We start from the raw sequence: 15,551 nt of genomic DNA, 5'->3' as shown, positions 1-15,551 counted from the left end.
TCGTATTTATCCATTAAAAGATGCACCCATTTCAGAGGGTGTAGCTCCCTTATGTAATATTTTTCGATACATGTTCATAGGAAACTTTTATCTTAAAATTGAATATTCTATCACCTGTTTAAATTTGTAACGTAAAAACGGAACACCCTGTATATAATAGTTAAAACATGGCTTATTTTTTTTCTGTTTTAAACATCTTATTGTATACAAGATGTTCCGTTTTTATTGTTACAAATGTAAACAGATAATAGAATATTCAATTTTAAGACAAAAGTTTCCTATGAACATGTATCAAAAATTGTTATGTAAGCGGGCTACACCTCCTAAAAGACATGCGTTTTTAATGGGGTTTTCCCACTATTGCAAAATAGAGAAAATTACAAAAGCTGGTGCAGCTGATATCCTCTAAACACCTGAACGAATTCAAAGATCAGTTGTCGAAATTTATAATCGCGGGCGTCATAAACGGTAAAACGAATATAGTTTTTAATTTTATTTTTATCCTCTATGTCCTCTAACACATTGTAAATTGATTTTACTCAAAAATTGTAAGTTCTATCGAAAAAACGCAAGAGACCTCTTTTTTGGGAAGAACTGACATTTAGAATTTTGTGGCTGAAAGTGGCAAGAACCAACAGCCAAAATAGTTAGGGTACTTTTTACCGTAAACCCCTCCAGTTTAGGACGCCCATGAGTACAGTAATGGACAGTGAATTTCGTCCACCCAATTTCTCTGACATTAAAAAGTGTAAATTAGTCTTTAGGTTTTCCTAACTTTGTTTCAGAATTTTGCTTAACGTTTGTCATGTTGACAAAATGCTCGACGCTACTTGCTACTTTTTACATTTGTCCTTTAAAATGGTAGTTGTTGATACGCCCTTTGAGACATACACTTGAGTGTAAAAAAACGCAAATTGTCAAAAACAAAATTGTCTAATTTTTCAGAGATTTACATAGTATCAAAAAGGTTGTTCCCAAAAAGGTTAGAAAACTATTACAAGAAATGTCGTATTTGGTGGTCTTGCCAGTGCAGTGTCATAGTCAGTGTTACAAACGAAATGGCAAAACTTGATAGCAGTTTGGAAGATGCCTGACAATTATGAGGTTGTGAATTGTGAGAAAGACAACGCCAAAAAGCTGGCTTTTCTTAACAGGCCAAATTACATTATAAAAAATCTATATGCGTTTTTTTTGCACTCAAGTGTACCTTCTTGTACCTGAGAGATAATTTTTATTTTATTAAACGCACTTACTGCTGGCATATTCGAATTTGATTAACTTTGACAATACGTATTTGAATGTCAGTTATCATGACAATAAAGCACAGACTACAGTGAATGTATTTGTAACAATAAAAACAGAACATCCTGTATATAGGCTTTCTTTGGATGAAATTAATACAAGTTAATTACGCTGTAATGAAACTGACTTTTTATAATTTCGTTACAGCACAATTTGACTTTAATTAATTTCATTGGAAGTAATTCAGGCTTCAAATGGCGCTTAAAATAATTTTAACTTTGGTGCCTTAAGTCCCCTTGTTCCCTCACCTCCCTTGAAGGCTTTTCGCAGCGCCTCCCGTGACATTAGGTACGAAAATATCCGACTGTTGCCGATCTATCTACCTTGTCTTTTATCTATGAATAATTTAGTGTTGGAAATCCAAGTAGCAAACCTAACGTTTACGTCAATGCCAACTGCCGGATTACACGTGAAATAGATGATAGTTGTCGCGGATTCGAGTCTACGGTGCATTTTTTTTTAGTTTGGCACCCATTATTATTAATCACATTTTACTGTTTAATAAGGTATATTTCATGATTCTAAATAATTTTTATCCTCATGAACTTACATACCAAATTTCAAGTTTCTAGCTTTTATCGTTCTTGAGATATGCTGTTTACAGAGACACACACACACGCAGTTGACAAAAGTAAGCTGCTCTATCCTGCCTGGTCGTAGCTGATCATTGGTGTAGGTGTAGCATTCGTGTGTAAACAGTGATAAATGCCGTCGAATAACATAAAACCTGTTATTCGCAGTCAGCAAGTAAAATTATTTATAAAGTATTTCAATACTTCAATAATTTAAAGAGTGAAAATGACACAGTAAATGAAATAAAGGAAATGACATCAGAAGCTACAGGTATGAAATCCACTATATTTTCAAAAAATCGTTTTTTAAGTTTCATAATCAAATCTAGGAATCTCCAAAAGAACTGCTGAGAGGATAATAAAGGAAGGTAACACAGCAGTAGAAGATATCGGCGAGGTTAAATTTTCCACACCACGCAAAAAACGCCAAAGGAAATGTCCTGTTACTGATACACCAGAATACCAGTTGTCCGATATTCGTCAAATAATCTATAACTTCCATGAAACTGAAGGATGTCGTGTGACAATCGCCAAATTGGCCCAAAAAATAAAAGATGAATTGGATTGGAATGGTTCAAGTTAATCCCTAAGAATAATTTTGAAGAGGATGGGATTTTAATGGCGAAGGACACAAAATAAAAGAAAGATTCAAATTAAGAAATCAGACATACGAGCCTTAAGAATTTAATTCCTTAAATATTTTCGGCAGGAAAATAAACCAATCGAATATTTGGCCGAAACTTATCTTCACAGTGGACACACCTCTTCCAAGAACTGGAATGATGAATCAACAAAGGGGTTATTTGCTAATATCTCAAAAGGTCCACGTCTTATTATTATACACGCCGGAGGAGAAATGGGATTTATCCCTAATTGTTTGCTGATGTTTAAGTCTGGGACGAAATCAGGGGATTATCATTCCGAAATGAATAGCCAAAATTATGGTAAATGGCTACAGGAAAAATTAATCCCAAACTTGCCACCAAATTCAGTAGTTGTAACAGATAATACCATAATGTCCAAGTTAGTCCAGCACCTACCTCCGTTTCTCGGAAGGCTGACATAATTAAATAGTTAACCGAAAAGAATTTACCTTTTCATCCCAGCATGCCCCCAACTGTATGAAATTATCAAGCAGAATAAAAAACAGCATATTCTATATCGGTTTGATATGGTTCTGCAACAGCATAGTCACATGGCATTGCGCCTACCCCCCTATCATCCGTATCTAAACCCAATCGAACTAATATGGGCCACTATAAAAAATTATGTCGGACAGAAAAATGTAACATTTAAGCTCCAAGATGGTGAAAGACTCGCCAAAAATGAATTTAATCAAATTACCCCAGGAGATTGTGCCCAACACTAATTAATACAGGTACCAAATTTGAGGACAGCGTGAACCGTAAGTTGTTGATATCAGGAACCAAATTTTATAGTGCAAAATAATGCTAAATTCGATTATTTTGCAAGAAATTGCAAATTTATCGAATTGTCTATCATCCATAACAATGGAAAATTAAGTGGTTTATTTAATATTCCTGCTGACTTGGCTTTCCTGAGGTCACATGGAGTTCCACTTGTTAATGCCATAAAGAGATTAGAAACCAGGAGCTTGTCATTAAATGATCAATTAGAGGTTACCGAAAATATATTCAAAACAATAGGTACAATTCCAGGACAAAGAGGTGCACTTTAAAAGAAAAAGCAAAAACAGTGTGTTCGGGCGGTCCTCTGTACCTGCCACCCTTATAGGGTGGGGGTTGCAATCCACTTGTATTTTTGTATTGTAACCAAAGAGAGTATCTGACCAACAAGCATACGAACAAGTCGAACAACATGTATCTTTAAATATAAGTTAATAGTTTATAGCATACAGTGTTTCATTTAAAATGGTCCTTCGAGCAAGCAATTTAAGATAAACGGGTACCTACTTCCACTAAACAACGCGTCCCAACACAGTGTTTGGAAAGAACCTAGGATACAGTAAATTGAAATCAATAAATGAAGCAGTTGTAAATGGTTCCCTTTCAAATGAAATAAGTGACATTGTAAAAGATTCAAATTTATTAGCTTCTTATACTTTTGCTCCACTTACCAGTACAGACATTCAAAGAAGTTTTTCAACATACAAACGATTGCTGACTGATAGACGTCATAATTTTCTTCAGAGCATCTTGAAATGCATGTTATCATAAATTATAACTGCAATTTTTGATGAAAATTAATAATAGTAATAAAATAACAATAAAAATTTAGTATTAAAACGTGTGTTTTTTTTTATCCAAAAAAGTGCAAAACATCTCGTTTTCATTGCAAAATATTATGTTTTTTTATGCAAAAATCCTGTCTTTAGTTATACTAGTAGATAAGCGGCGGCGCCGCCCCTGCGTGGGAAGTGTGCGGTGCACACAGGCGCCAAGGCATCAGGGGCGCCCCTTGAACTTACTTAATAAAATGTCAGCGCCACTTGTTGAAATGCAAAATTTTGTTAAAATTTCTGCCGGTAATAACATGTAAAATCTTTATGCCTGGTCACGTAGTACATACAAGTAGATATTGGACACATTTGGCAATTCATTCCAGGAACCGACAAAAACCAGCATGAGCCGGCTTGTCGGCTGCCTTCAATATTTCTATACTTTTTCTCTTTATGGAATTTCCTTTAAAATTTTATTACTTAACCATGATACGATTTGCAGGAATCGACCATTTCCTCTTTATGACTTTTTTTCATTGGGGAGTAAATTAGTAGTTAGGTTCAGTTCAGTCTACAGTGTCTAAGTATTGACAAGTCCGCAGTGTGTTTGTTTTTGTTTAATTTTGTTTTGAGTTTTACAATGGGTGATCATATTAAAAAAATATATCTGGACAACACAATCTTATAAGGAAAAGAAAACGGGAAGAAGAACGTGATAGAAATATAACGAAAATAAGTAATTATTTTACGGCTCTACCGTCTACATCAAAGCAATCTTCTGAGGGTCTTGAAATTGAAACCAGTCATCAGTCTATCGATGAAAATGTTAAAAATGTGGCAATCAGTGGTAAGTCTTTTTTATGTAATATCCAATTTATGTAATGATTAATTTATATGTAATATTAAAATAATACGGTATACCTATTTAGTGCAAGTTTTATTTTTTTTTTCAATATTTCAGAGCTTATGGCCTCTGAGAAAGACAAAACATTAGACGACAATGGCAATGGAGCTACGTCTGTGACCTCTTTTGTGTAATCGCCCTCGCCAAGACAATTGTTGTCGCTGCTGATATCAAGTATTTCTAAAGATGATCCCGGGCTCTGGCCAGAAGTTTTAAACACCACACTGGTACAATATTTAATAGAAAATCCGCCTAAACAAATCAAAAATCATGATTTTCCACGTGATTCCTCGGGACGTAAATTTTCGGAATATTATTATGACAGGGATTTAGGAAATGGTGAAAAATATCAAAGAGAGTGGCTACTTTATTCATTATCAAATTATTCAGTTTATTGTTTTTGTTGCAAGTAAAAACATTTCAATAAATTCTGCGCAGGAGTGAATGACTGGCAACATTTAGCTTTGTATTTAAGTAGACATGAGAAAAGTTCTGCTCATTTTAATAATTATAAAAAATGGACAGACCTGTGTCAGTCTCTTAAAAATAAAACTACTATTGACAATATTCAACGCAGCGCTGGTACGAAGTAATTAAAAGAATTAAATAAAGTCGCGGTCAATTCATAGTGGCCACTTCCCTGTGTAAATTTGTGAAAATTGAGTTGTGTAAATCCGACCTTAAACATCCAATTGTTTTTTTAGTGACATAGCTATCAAAAATGACAATTCTAAAAAAAGTCGGGTTAGAATACTTCACATATAAAATCTATTGCGCCTGTCACAATTATTGACATTTCTTCGACCAACTTTGACAAAACCCACACAATCGAAGTGGCGGGCTAAGTGCTGCCAATTTTGAGATAAATTAAATGACCACTATGAATTGACCGCGACTTTACGTAGTTCAATTTCTAAGTACACAGAACATGGCTTTTCGTGGCCAAAAGAACAAATTATTTATCCGGGACAATGGCAATTTTTTTAAATGCATTGAAATGTTAGGGAAATTTGATCCCTCTATAAGTGAACATATTCGACGTCTCACAAATGATTCCTTGAAGAATATTCTAAGTTACCTTGGCGATAAAATCCAAAATGAAATCATGCATATACTCTCCACACAAATTCATAACTTTATTTTAAATTTATGTCGTAGTAATAAATATTTTTCAATAATTTTAGATTGCACTCCAGACGCGTCACACACGGAGCAAATTAGTATTATTATTAGATTTGTTAATTTCAACAGTGACGTTAAAAAACTAGAAATAAAAAAACACTTTTTAGGTTTCTGTCCTATTGTCGACACGACTGGCGCCGGTTTAACCACGTTTTTAATAGAAGAGTTCCAAAAAATTAATTTAGATATAAATAACTTAAGAGGACAGGGCTATGATAATGGTACAAATATGCGTGGGAAAAACAATGGTTTACAAAAAAAAAATGTTGGATCTACATCCTCGCGCTTTTTACGTACCATGTGCTAGTCACAGTTTAAATTTAATTGTAAGTGATGCTGCTAACTTAAATTATCAGACGACTGGATTTTTCAGTATAGTCCAAGAATTATACAATTACTTTTCAGCTTCTACCAAAAGATGGGATTTATTAAAAAAAACACATTTCAATCACTTTAAAACCGCTTTCCGAAACAAGATGGTCAAGTAGAATAAACGCTATAAAACCGCTGTTTTTTAATTTACAGAAATTTATGATGTTTTATATGAAATATCAAATGGTACATCATTCGATCAAAAAGCGAAATATGACGCTAAATGTCTGACAGAAAAAATAATTTCATTTTCATTTATATGTTCCCTAAACGTATGGTGTTAACAAAAGTAAACTTTGTGAGTAAAATTCTACAGTCCATAGATATGAATATGCAAGTAGCTTAGATGCTTTATTGGATTTAAAAAAGTTTTTAACAGAACTTAGAACTGACGAAAATTTTAAAATAATTGTCAATGAAGCCAAAGTAATTAAAAAAAAATGATACGTTTGAAGATGCTTGTCGTAGGATGGGTGTTTTAAGTAGTAGTAAGCCAAACAACACTTATGATGCCGCTTTAGAAGAAACAAGACTTCTTCGATCTTCATTTTGTCTACGTGAATTATTTTCACTAATAATTATATGTCTTTTAAATGAAGAAGGTGGCGATATTAATAGTATTCGACAAATGTATGATAAATATAAACAATATATGTTAGCAGATTTTATAGCAAATGATAAAGATGATGCACAATTAGCAGAACAAAAAGTTTTGTATCATATACAAATGTATTTGGCTCGTGCTAATATTAATCCACCTCCGATTTTATCTTCAATTAGATTACCAGAATGTACAATAATTGATGAAGATGAAGCAATATTAAGACGTATTCCTTTAACGTATGCTCAATTAGTTGAGTTGAATCTTCGTAGAATAATAATTAGTCAACAACAACAACAAGATTATTTGGAAGAGGAGAACAACAACAACAACAAGAAGACGATTTAGATAATGTAATTAGACAACTTAATTTTGACCAAACAAATGCTTATAATAGAATTATAAGATCAATACAAATACGTATATATTGAGTCAGGAACAGTTGATGAAAATGTTTTCTATATAGATGGACCTGGAGGTACTGGCAAAACATTTTTATATAATCTTATACAACGTACAGTTTCTGAGCGTTTCCAAAACTTATCGGGTGTTTCAAAAATGTGTGGCATAATTTTAACCACGAATACCCCTCTACAAATGAGAATAGAGAGCACAATATTTACTGACCTAGCTCAAAAAATAGAAAAATTACAGCTTTCCAAAAATCGGTATGGAAAATGATTTTTTGGAAATATTTTTGTTATCGTTTATCCGATTATTATGAAACTTTGCATGCCAAGGGACAAAAAGATACTCTTTGATATGGTGTAAACGGAAGTCTTGTAAAAGCTATAGATTTCCGGTGACAATAGGACCCTTCCAGTTTTTGGGTCATAATTCTTTTTTTCAGCCTATTAACAGATATTTTTGATACCAAAAATCAAAAGCCCGATCATTTTTTCATAAAAAAAGTACTCTTGTTAATATCGCTAAAATGTACCGTTCTCGAGTTATTTCGGTTTAAACAAAACTCTACACCGCGCTGCAAAATCAAAAAGTATGAATTTTGAGCGTATCATTTCCTTGGAAACAATCCACTATGAATGACATAGCTGTCACTGCTGTGACATTTAATGTCAATTTTATTTAATCCAAAGTAAAATTTGATTATTTCTTGATGATCATAGTAAAACACACGATTATATGTTGGAAGAAACAATGCATTAACCATCCCGGCCATCATAACATGATCTGAGAATACACCACTGAAATTTTCACACCGTAAAACGATATTCCCTCCAAATTGTTGTTTTTTCTTCGTATTTCATTAATTGCATTATTAAACTATAAACCAAATGCAAAATTAAAACGAACAAACCAAGAACATAACCTCAACTTTAAAATACTGAAACAGTAATAATTAGAAAAAAAAACCTTATCAACCATTTGAAGTAGCACATGGTAATTTGTTGTTGTTAAAACTTGTAAATAATAAGGCACGTATAATGTTTATCTACATTTTTTTTAAAGTACGCCGTTAGACGGCGCTTGTGCTGTTTCGTAAAGCGCAAAAAAAAAACAAAGATTTGAATAATATAATAAGTTACAATGTTTCAAAAATATTAATCATACTTATTTCTGCCGACTTGTTTTCAATGATTAAYTGAGATACCAGTTATGATTCAAATATTATACTCTTTAGTTTTAGAAAAGAAATTGATTGTTGGTAATTACAAAATATTAAATCGTGTTCATACTCGTGAATGGTGAAACCTTTTTTGTGTTGAAATTTTTGATAGCCCTAAAAAGGGCATTTGGAAGAAACAAACAACAAAACTACTCAATCCAGGTACTGCTGAAAATGGCCACCATTCGCTTCCAGACATGCTCGAACTCTTTTCAAAAAATTTTGCTGGACCTGTTCCAATGTAGCAGGTGAATTTTTCATATTTGTTGTTATTCTGTTAACACGTGCCATCACATCGTGGAGGTTTCCTACACGAGTTTTGTACACCTCCTGTTCCCCATACGTAAAAATCCAAAGGATTTAATATTTTGTTATTATCAACAATCAATTTCTTTTCTAAAACTTTGTTTTTTTTGCGCTTTACAAAACAGCACAAGCGCCATCTAACGSCATTTGTTCCAATTGTGCTATTGGTTCTTGACGTTCTTGTAATTAAAAAAAATGTAGATAAACATTAAACGTGCCTTATTCTTTACAAGTTTTAACAACAACAAATTACCATATTATGCTACTTCAAATGGTTGATAATGTTTTTTTGTAATTATTACGGTTTCAGTATTTTAAAGTTGAGGTTATGTTCTTGGTTTGGTCGTTTTAATTTTTCATTTGGTTTATAGTTTAATAATGCAAATAATGAAATACGAAGAAAAAACAACAATTTGGAGGGAAAATCGTTTTACGGTGTGAAAATTTCRGTGGTGTATTCTCAGATCATGTTATGATGGCCGGGATGGTTAATGCCAGCTTATGCATTGTTTCTTCCAACACATAATCGTGTGTTTTACTATGATCATCAAGAAATAATCAAGTTTTACTTTGAATTAAATAAAATTGACATTAGATGTCACAGCATTGACAGCTATGTCATTCGTAGTGGATTGTTTCCAAGGTAAGGATACGCTCAAAATTCATACGTTTTGATTTTCCAGCGAGGTGTAGAGTTTTGTTTAAACCGAAATAACTCGAGAACGGCACATTTTAGCGATATTAACAAGAGTACTTTTTTTATGAAAAAATGATCGCGCTTTTGATTTTTGGCATCAAAAATATCAGTTAATAGGCTGAAAAAAAGAGTTATGACCCAAAAACTGGAAGGGTCCCATTGTCACCGGAAATCTATAGGTTTTACAAGACTTCCGTTTACACCATATCAAAGAGTGTCTTTTTGCCCCTTGYCATGCAAAGTTTCATAATAATCGGGTAAACGATAACAAAAATATTTCCAAAAAATCATTTTCCATACCGATTTTTGGAAAGCTGTAATTTTTCTATTTTTTGAGTTAGGTCAATAAATTCTGTGCTCTCTATTCTCATTTGTAAAAGGGTATTCGTGGTTAAAATTATGCCACACATTTTTTAAACACGCGATATATTGCTGTAGCGTGGACGGGAATTGCGGCAACATTTTTACAATGTGGCAAAACTGTTCATACTACATTTAAAGTACCATTGAAATTAACCGAAACGACAAATTTCAAAAAGGATCTTCCGAAGGAGAAAAAATTAAGAAAGCAATTTTAATAGTATGGGATGAAGGGGTCTATGACTTCGAAAAAAGCTGTTCTTTCTATTGATCGTTATTTAAGAAGATTAATGGATGTGGAGGATCGTGTATTTGGAGGAAAAATTGTTGTATTTGGAGGTGATTTTAGACAACTATTACCGGTTGTGCCATTTGCTCATGCAGGAGAAATTATAGACGAATGTTTACTATCATTACCATTTTGGTATTTGATTGTAAAATTAAAATTGACAGAAAATATGAGATATACAGGGTTATTCATAAATATAAAGCAATATTTGAACCTCAAAAATGACCTATAAAATGATGTTAATTTAAATAATAACTCGTGTCCTATCTCTACTGATAAGAATTTTACAGCCCTCGGAATGTGGGTATGGAAAATTGATTTTTTTGTAATAACTTTGGAACTATTTGACCAAATATTATAAAATTTGGAACATTCCCTTGTTATAACATACCTTTTGAACTGGTAATCACGAAAACCGGATACAACCACTCAATTTCCGGTTCCAGCAGTTGTAGGTCACATTTTCTGTGTTTTTCCATTTTTTTGCTCTCTTAACATCAATTTTTTATTGCAAAATAGATAGAGTAATCAATTTCGAATAAAAAACGCATACCTTTAATACCCCTAAAATGGACCGTTTCAAAGATATTTTAATTTAAACTGAGGACTGCACAACGCTGAAATCAAAAAATAAGGATTTTGAATAAGTGGTATCCACGGCAACCAATGACCATGGTCACAAAAATCCCTACCAGGCATCTGTTAACTTTGACGATAAATTTTTGTGAATTTTTTTATAAATTAAATGCTACGAGATCGATTTGGATTTATTGTAGATTACGTTTGGAGTCTGAAGTAAACTCTTTTATTAAATATTTTCAACTAATCGCCCAAGAATCGTCCAATGTCAAAGTTGACGAATGTCTGACAGCGATTTGTGGGACCATGGTCATTTGTTGCCGTGGATATCATTTATTCAAAATCCCTATTTTTTGATTTCAGCGTTGTGCAGTCCTCAGTTTAAATTAAAATATCTTTGAAACGGTCCATTTTATGGGTATTAAAGGTTATGCGTTTTTTATTCGAAATTAATTACTCTATTGATTTAGGCAATAAAAAATTGGTGTTAAGAGAGCAAAAAAATGGAAAAACACAGAAAATGTGACCTGCAACTGCTGTAACCGGAAATTGAGTGGATGTATCCGATTTTCGTGATTACCAGTTCAAAGGGTATGTTGTCACAGGGAAATGTTCCAAATTTTATAATATTTGGTGAAATAGTTCCAAAGTTATTACAAAAAGATCAAATTTCCATACCCACATTCCGAGGGCTGTAAAATTCTTATCAGTAGAGATAGGACACGAGTTATTATTTAAATTAACATCATTTTATAGGTCATTTTTGAGGTTCAAATATTGCTTTATATTTATGAATAACCCTGTAGGTATCAAGCAGCGGTGGCGGCCGTTAATAATAACAACAACAAACAACAATACATCTACAACGAGAACGATGATGAAGAAGAAGAAGAAGATGATCTGGATAGAAATTTTCCAAATTTCTTACTTTCTATAGGTGAAGGACGTGTACAGCATGTTAAAATGGCTGATAAATATTATGGATGTCCATTGGATCTTATTGAAATACCAAAAACATTCTTAGTTGAAACATTAGATGATCTTCTTACACATGTTTATGGAAATGTTGTTGAAAATAATATTCACGAAATGACAAACGATGAACTTGCCGGACGAGCTATTTTATGCCCCAAAAATGTTTCAGTAAAGGAAATAAATGAGAAAATTTTAAATATTCTTCCGGGAGATAGTATTGAATATTACAGTGAAGATATTTACGAAGAAAATCCAGAAGATGAACTGTTTGTACCAGACGATTTGCTGAATAGTATTGAAACGGCTCATTTACCACCTTTTGTTCTTAGATTAAAAGTTGGTGTAGTGGTAATGCTTCTTCGTAATATTGATGTCGAAGTGGGGGGACTTTGTAATGGTACAAGATTACGGATAACATAGTATGAACATACTATTGGTGTTATTATTATTTCGGGTCCTGGTAAAAGATCGCCACTTAATTTTACCTAAAGTTAAAACTACTGCTTCTGAGGGTACCGGCGGCCTACCAAGACCGATGTCGCGTAAACAATTTCCTATAAAGTTGGCATTTGCTATGACAATTAACAAAGCACAAGGACAAACACTTGAAAAAGTTGGTATGTACTTGGATGGTCCATGTTTTAGTCATGGTCAACTTTATGTTGGAATGAGTCGCGTTGGTATTGGAAGAAATCTAATTTTTTTTTTTTAATGTAACAACGATGACGAAACAATTCTTGAATTTATATATTTAAATAATTTAACAGCCGTATGCCCTAATATTACAATTGCATTACGAATTTTGCTAACTATGCCAGTCACCGTAGCAACAGCAGAAAGGTCATTTTCTAAATTAAAATTAATCAAAAATTACCTTCGCTGAACAATGAGTCAGAAAAGATTAACAAACTTAGCGACAATATCAATAGAGGGCGTTATATTAGAGCATATAGCAAGGCCACCTGAATCAAAAAGCTGCACTTATAAGGCCGTTTCAATTTTCGATTTTTTCATATAAACTTTGTTTCTGTGACATTTCGGGAGTCAGTACCTTATTGGGCTCCATCTACCGATTTCGATCGCAGTCGATTGAGACTTTTTAGACTTTTTATTTTTAGGTTAAGTGCTTAAAACATAAATTAAAACATGACAACTATAAAATATCCAAGATGCGAGCTTATTTTAGGTACATTCTGGACTAGCAAAATACTAATAAATTAGAATTGCAAAAAAGACATGAAATCATAACACAAGGTAGCTTAGAACAATTTATAACTTCAATACTTTTCTGCAAAGTGGTTTGTTTGTTTGTTGAGTAATCCGTAATTTTTGTAGTGTCTTTAATATTACAAATACAAAGTAAAAGGCTGTCCTTATATAGTCGTTACCAACAATATTTGAGACTCATTATAGAATAAGCCGCTTACCCCCCACGGTGGTTCATGGGGCTTGCGGTAGAGATGCCATAAACAAATTTGCATTTCCTAGGACAGGCACGTTTCAAAGGTTTGTACGAAGGGATGGTCCGTAACAGGAAATTTGTTTGTGGGCTTTCATCAAAAGAAAAATTTATTAATTTTAATATTCAGCTATATTTTGAGATTGTTTCTTTACAAATCTACATTACCACTTTAATATTAAATTAATATATAAATTCCCAAATGTTTGCCTGTAACAAATTAAAAGCCTACCACGAAAATTCCTGAATACGGCTCTTTTGGGTAGTACCACCAGCAGTGAAAAATTATTACGGTCGACCACAAAGCTGCTTAACCCTCAATAAAGCTTTGCATACGTCAATCCCAAATATTCCTGGTGACGACTATAATTGTCTGCATAAATTTGCTTACCGCAAAACATTTCAAAAGTTTGGCACCATTATTGCCTTTGTTGCATATTGCTCGCAATTTCAAATAAGCGAACATTTTTTGCCACACAAATGAAACACGGTTTTTACCATTTTATACTATTATTTTGTAAAATTGAACTGCTGTTAATTTAATATTGTAGCTTTGATTCGTTAATCGACCACCGAGGGCGCACAATAAGGTTCTGAATTTTTTTGTTTTTATGGCCATTCTGCAGAAACAGTTATCATGGAGAATGAAACGGCCTTATAAGCGTAGCTTTTTGATTCAGATGGCCTTGGCATATAGATAGATATACACGAAATTATCAAAGATTTTGCAAACAGAAAAGCGAGAAGAGTCGAGGTAATCTGATTTTAATTGTTTTCAATTCTTTGATTTCTTAATTTTCTTATTTTTTGTTCCTAACTATAACTTACCAACATACAGGGTGACCAGGAGTTCGTGCACGCTCTATAACTTTTTTTCTATCCAAGTTATCGACATGATTTTTTTTTAACGATTGATCCAACAATGAGGCTCATTATAAAAATATTTCTATTCATATACAGGCTGTCCCAAATAAGATACAAAACTAAGTTCCGTTTTTTTTTAAATAAAAACCACAATTTTTTATTAGATATCTGGATTCGCCACTAAATTGTCAATATAACGCACCTTGGTTTCTTAGACTTACCTGCAATAGTTTTTGACTTATGCCAATTTATGTGTCAAAATTGCATCGTGCATAGGACTCACAAAAAATTCATAACTTCAAAACTATTCAAGACAACTAAACCAATTTTTTTCCAGTCGATTCCTTAAGCTTTAGCACATCTTTTGAGAAAAAGGCAAACTCGGAGTCGATGTTCCATCGCCTACTACGATTTTTTTAAAATGACAAAATACAAATAGCAATAACTCGATTTTTTTAAATACAACACTATATTTTATTGCATCATTACATGGCATTTTTTATGAGCTTTTTCTCGATGTAGGGTTTATGGGGTTTACTTTGTAAAATTTGTACGATTTTTGCAAAATAAGAAATGTTGATGGTTTTTTTCTAAAAAAAAAAAAAAGGAATCGAGTAGGCTGCTGTCGTAAAATTTGACACTTTCGTGTACTTTTAATAATTGTACACATCTAATTATTAATAATGAATTTCACTCGTGAAGAATTAGTGAATATGGTTTACTGTATTGGTGAAGAGCACAGAAATTCTTTATTAGCAAGCAAAATGTACCGTCAGAAATATCCTATCCTAATCGTTCGATAGGCAGAGGAGGTACTATTCCCAGGCCCGCACGATATCCATACCTTACTCCCATCGATTTTTTTCTTTGGGGGTACGTGAAAGAAAGAGTTTTCAGAGATCGTCCAACAACTGCAGATGATATGAAAAACAGGATCACGGAAGCATTCCATTCAGTTGATGGAGCAATGCCTGCTAGAGTTCGGAGCTCATTTACTAAAAAACTTGGTGGAACATGACCTATTTGAGCAGTTTTTATAAGTAACCTTTTCTCAAAATTTTTACATTGTTTTCTTTTAATCATTCTTTCCTATTTTTGTAAAGATTACTAAGATTGTTTCCTTTATTGTGATGTACTCCTGTTTCTATTACAATTTCATTTTGTTGAAACACGTTTTTTTCAGAATTGCACAGATGTGTCAAGCGATAACGACCTACTCGATTTTTTTTTTCAGAATAAAACCATCAACATTACTTATTTTG

The sequence above is a fragment of the Tribolium madens genome, unplaced genomic scaffold (genome assembly GCF_015345945.1).
Source record: "Tribolium madens isolate multiple individuals breed KSU strain unplaced genomic scaffold, Tmad_KSU_1.1 Scaffold_7;HRSCAF=85;Tcas5.2_LG10, whole genome shotgun sequence".
In the NCBI taxonomy this organism is placed as follows: Eukaryota; Metazoa; Arthropoda; class Insecta; order Coleoptera; family Tenebrionidae; genus Tribolium; species Tribolium madens.
This window is presented reverse-complemented; position numbering follows the sequence as displayed.